Source organism: Benincasa hispida, chromosome 9 (genome assembly GCF_009727055.1).
Source record: "Benincasa hispida cultivar B227 chromosome 9, ASM972705v1, whole genome shotgun sequence".
Taxonomy (NCBI): domain Eukaryota; kingdom Viridiplantae; phylum Streptophyta; class Magnoliopsida; order Cucurbitales; family Cucurbitaceae; genus Benincasa; species Benincasa hispida.
Window position 1 is genome coordinate 20,817,019 of NC_052357.1, and position 5,863 is coordinate 20,822,881.

Consider the following 5,863-nt stretch of genomic DNA (forward strand, 5'->3'; position numbering starts at 1 on the left):
AAAGTCAGGGAAAGATACAACCCCCAAATTTACTCTATCACCCGCATTATTTGTGAACGCATCCTTCTTTGTGGCGAACTGCTCTCTTCGATTNGAAAGATACAACCCCCAAATTTACTCTATCACCCGCATTATTTGTGAACGCATCCTTCTTTGTGGCGAACTGCTCTCTTCGATTGCGGTGGCAAAATAAGCTAATTGCGTCTTTCGTGTAGCTCCTCCACAATCGTTCACCACGATCGTTGCAAAGAAAACATTGAGAAGGTCAAATAAAAGAGTTACCAATCTATATCTATATCTATCTATATATATATATATATATTAAAGAAGAAAAAATAAAAATAAACAATAACGAAATAAAAGAAGAGTAGTGAGAGTTCATTAATCAATGGTAAGAAAAGGATACTCCAAAAGACTTGCGCCCCTAATGATTTTTTGTCGCATGACAATGCAGGGGTCGCTCGATTTTTCTTGACGATTTTTCTTGATTTTCTTTTACTCAGGATTTCTTAGGTCTACAGAGGTTTTTCCCGATGAAAATCACCTCGCAATATATCTTGACTTTTTGCCCGTTAACCTTGAATGCCCCGGTCCCTTCCTCATTATTCAGTTCGATCGTACCATGCGGGAATACTTCTTTGATTATAAAGGGTCCGGACCAGCATGACTTTAATTTGTCGAGAAAAAGCCGTAGTCGTGAATTGAAAAGTAAGACCTTTTGTCCGACGTGGAGGTTCTTCTCGCATAGTCGTCTGTCATGCCATCGTTTGCGTGCTCTTTGTAAATTTTGGTATTCTCATAAGCTTGCGTTCTCCATTCATCAAGCTCGACCAACTAAAGTTTTCTTGCTTCCCCTGCAGCCTTTAAGTCGAAGATAAGCTTTTTCACCGCCCATAGTGCTTTGTGCTCCAGCTCAAGCGGTAGATGACATGTCTTACCGAACACCAGCGCATACGGGGACATGCCATAGGTGTCTTATAGGCGGTTCTGTATGCCCACAGTGCATCGTCCAGCATTGTTGCCCAATCTTTTCGTGAAGGCTTTACCACCTTCTCTAATATCAGTTTGATTTCTCTGTTGGACACGTTAGTTTGACCATTTGTCTGTGGATGGTATGCGGTGACCACCTTATGGAGGATATTATATTTGAGCAGCAAGTTATTGACGATGTGATTAACAAAATGGGAGCCCTCATCACTTATTATCGCACGTGGAGTGCCAAAACGAATGAAGATGTTCCTCTTTAAGAACCTGGAGACTACTGTCGCATCGCTTGCGGTGCATGATACCACTTCTACCCATTTGGAAATGTAGTCGACGGCTAACAGAATATATTTGTGACCATTCGATGGTGGAAATGGTCCCATGAAGTCTATGCCTCAAACGTCGAACAATTCCAGTTCTAAAATGATGTTCATGGGCATCACATGCTTCCGTGAAATGTTTCCTGTGCATTGGCACTGGTCACATTTCATCGCATAGTCTCTTGCGTCCTTGAATAATGTTGGCCAAAAATACCCACTTTTTAACACCTTGGTTACTGTGCATTGGCCTCCAAAGTGCCCTCCATATGGCGAGTCATGGCATTGTGATAATATGCGTTGGTGAGTAGCATCTGGTACACACAGGCACAAAATCTAGTCTGACCCCCTCTTATAAAGATTTGGCTCGTCCCAATAATATGATCTGCATTCATGTCTGAGCCCCGTGTTTTGGTGGTCTGTATAGTCTTCAGGAAATTGTTCGCAAACCAGAAAATTGACCACGTCTGCGTACCATGGTAACTCTTCAATCTTAAATAGCTGCTCGTTTGAGAAAGTTGCGCTCACCTCTGACTGGTTGCGGTCAACTTCTGGATTTTCTAATCTGGATAAATGGTCCGTAACCTGGTTCTCCGTCCCCTTGTGATCAATGATTTCCATATCGGATTCCTGGAGGAGAAGAACCCATCTAATCAACCTCGGCTTCGCATCTTTCTTTGTCATCAAATATTTTATCGTCGAGTGGTCAGTGTGAATGATTACTTTAGTTCCCAACAAATAAGCTTTAAATTTTTCCAACACAAATATCACCGCAAACAATTCTTTTTCTATGGTCGTGTAATTTGTTTGAGCAGGATTCAAGGTTTTACTCGCATATGCGATGGGGTGTAGCATTGTTTTCTTCTTTTGCGCCAGCACTGCTACCATCGCATAACCGCTTGCGTCGCACATTAACTCAAAGGGTTGTGTCCAGTCTGGTGCGATCAACACATGTGCGATTGTTAATGCGTTCTTCAATATCATGAATGCGTTGCGGCATTGATCATCAAAGTCAAACTTTCTTTCTGTCTCCAGCAACGCACTCAGTGGTCGTGCAATCTTTGAAAAGTCTTTTACAAAACATCTATAAAAGCCAACATGTCCTAAGAAGCTCCTGACAGCCTTCACATTCGCTGGAGGTGGATGCTTTTCAATCGCCTTAATCTTTGCCTTGTCCACCTCCAGACCATCCTTAGAGACCTTTTGCCCAAGTACAATACCTTTCTTCACCATGAAGTGGCATTTCTCCCAATTAAGCACAAGGTTCGTCTCTTCACATCTTTTCAATATCTTCTCCAGATTGTTGAGACAGACTTCGTATGTTTACCTATACACCGAGAAGTCGTCCATGAAAATTTCTATAGCGTCTTCAAAATATTCAGAAAAGATGGCCATCATACTCCTTTGGAAAGTGCTCGGCGTATTGCATAGGCCGAACGGCATGCGTTGAAACGCAAATGTTTTATAAGGGCAGGTGAATGTGGTTTTCTCTTAGTCTTCTGGAGCAATTATGATTTGTTTATAACCGGCATATCCATCCAAGAAGCAGTAGAAATCATTTCTAGCTAGGTGATCTAGTATTTGGTCAATAAAAGGCAGAGGGAAATGATCCTTCTTAGTCGCTGCATTTAGTTTGTGGTAGTCCATACAAATCCGCCATCCAGTGATGGTCTTCATTGGTATCAGTTCATTATTTGCATTGGGGACTACCGTCATCACTTCTTTCTTCGACACGCATTGCACGGGCTGACCCACGTGCTGTCGGCTATTGGATAGATAATTCCCATGTCTAACCACTTGATTATCTTCGTCTTTACAACCTCCTTCATCGTAGGGTTGAGTCTGCATTGATGTTCGATCGATCCTTTATGATTCTCTTCGAGACGAATCCTATGCATGTAGTATGCGGGGCTGATTCCTCTAGTGTCTACGAACGTCCAGCCAATTGCTTTTACATACTTTCTTAGGATACTTAGCAGCACATTCTGTTGATCTTCATTAAGTGCAGAGGAAATTATTATAGGTAGCTTTTCATTCTGCCCCAGAAACGCATACTTCAGGTCGTTTGGAAGGGTCTTCAGCTCTATTGTTGGTGGTTGTTCCAAGGATGGTTTTATTGTTTTTCTTTCTTCATTTGTTGTCAGCTTGTCTTCTTCGGATGCGATCATCTCATCTTCTTTGGTTGTTTTTCTGTGATCGCATTGCATGCTACTATGGATGCGGTCGCATCATCATCTTCATTTTCATCTTCAGACTTTTCTTCTTCATTCAAATTTGGTTCATCTCGGATTCATTGAGGTCTTCTTCATCAGGATATTTCATGGCTCGGATAATGTCAAACCTAAGCTTCTATCCATTCACACTCAGTGTGATCTCTCCTTTGTACACATCAATCTGGGCATGACCAGTGGATAGGAATGATCATCCCAGTATGATGGGTACATCCTTGTCTGCTTCATAGTCCAGGATGATGAAGTCTGCTAGTAATATAAATTTGTCGATTGTAACTAGAACATCCTTCACCTTCCCTTCTGGATGCACAAGGGATCTATTAAATAATTTGAAAGTCATCGTCATGGGCGCCAGCTGCCCCATATCCAGCTGCTTGAAAATTGACAAGGGCATCAAACTAATGTTGGCCTCGAGATCGCAAAGCGCTTGATCAATGTATAACCCTCCAATGGAGTAGGGTATGGTGAAACTTCCAGGGTCGCGCATCTTCGGTGGGATTAATGGATTTGTTGAACTCATCGTCAATGCCACGTTGTGAACTTACCAGTGCTTTCTCTTCTCATCGCCATAATCTTTTAGGAAAATTTGCTATCGGGCATCTGTTGAATCGTTTCAGTGAAACGGAATGTTACATATTGCAGACTGTTTCAGCATTATCCCATGCAAGCATGGAGTACTTGACCAATATCATTTTTTCTTCTTTTTTTGAGTCTCTGGAGGTGGAATAATGGTAGCGTATTTCTCATCGTCCTCTGTTTTTTGGCTCCGATGGCGGATTGCAAATCTTCTGGTTCCACTTCGCCTCATTTTCTTCTGTTCTCCTCGAGTCAAACACAACTCTCTGGCGTCTGCCATCGCAATTGGCCTAGCAGCCCATTACTAGCTCCTTCTTCTGACATTGCTCTTTTCCGTACCCCTAGGTTTGCACGAGAGCTCTGTGAAACTCGGCAGTGCCCCTTGAGGTCTATCTCTTGATTTCGCCCCGCATCTGGCCTATCTGAATTTCAGTTTGCAGATAGGCGTCGCTTGATTTTTTGGAAACACATGTTTTCATTCTTATTCAATATATCCTTCAACAACTTCCAAAAAGATGAAGATTGCGACGCCTGTGAACTGCTGGCTTAGTTGTACGTTTGACCGTTTGTTCGCGGGAAAAATCCTGGTGGCCCTTCTTTTTGCGCCACTAATTGAAAATTTTTTTGTTAATTTTTCCTCGCGAAGTTAGGGTGGTTTCTCCACCTAGGGTTGTACGTTTTGGAAAACGGATTATTCTTCACACAAAGACTGACTGTGGGTTTCTCGAGTATTCTTCCATTGGATGGCCTTCACCGCAAGTAGCACAACTTGCGATCGTCTGGTTGATTGCGTTGACTTGCTCACTATGCGTTCCTGGGCTACTGACTATGATTCCTTGTATCAAATTCATCAACGCCGTCATTTGGTTTTGAAGGGATGCGATAACCCCATGATTTGCGAACTGTCCTTGATTCTCAATCTTTGATCGCTTTCTCTCCAATCTTCATGATTTTTAGAAATGTGATCAAGTATATTCTTAGCCTCATCGTATCTTTTATCAAGCAGATCTCCAACTGCTGCCGCATTGGCAGCCATCTACAATGCAGGGTTTAATCCATGGTAGAAAATTTCCATCTGTAAACAATCTGGTAAGCCGTTATGCGGGTAATCTCTTACCAGTCTCTTAAACCTCGCCCAGGCATCACTGAGCGATTCATCAATATCCTGTTCAAAATTAGTGATTAGCTTCCTCCTTCTATCGTTCTCCGTCGGGGAAGTACTTTTTCATGAACTTCTCAACTACTTGTTCCCATGATGTAATCTCCCCTGGTTCGAGAGAATAAGCCAATTTTCGTGCCTGGTCACACAACAAAAATGGAAACAATGTTGATCGAACCTCCTCAGCGGAGATGTTTGGGAACAAGAACGTGTTGCAGATCTCAATGAAACTTCGGAGGTGGGACTGCAGATCCTCGCCACGCCTACCGCCAAACTTTCCGATAGTTTGGATCATCTGCAGCATCACCGGTTTCATTTTGAACCTCGATCCGTCAAGAGCTAGTCTCATGATTGCTGGTAAGAAATCATAGAGGTTGGGCGACGCATAGTCCCGAATGGGCCTATTGTGGTCGTTTTCCAATAGGATGGGATTCGCCATGATATTATTTGCATTTGGTGCTCCATTTTCTGGTTGTTCTGCCATGTTTGGATCTTTCTCTTGTTGTTGTTGTTGTTGGCGTCTGTTTCTTCTTCTTCTTCAGAAAGTTCTTTCAATCTCTGGGTCGTAATCGGGCTCCGGATTTTGTCCTTCGCTC

At 42.7% G+C, this 5,863-nt stretch overlaps 1 non-coding gene across 1 annotated transcript; it reads left to right on the top strand.

The window, feature by feature from the left end:
- The first annotated feature begins 5,199 nt into the window (after positions 1 to 5,199).
- On the top strand, positions 5,200 to 5,306 carry LOC120087371. Its single transcript, XR_005484509.1, has one exon. It is a non-coding gene; the product is annotated as a small nucleolar RNA R71 (small nucleolar RNA).
- Positions 5,307 to 5,863: the final 557 nt, after the last annotated feature.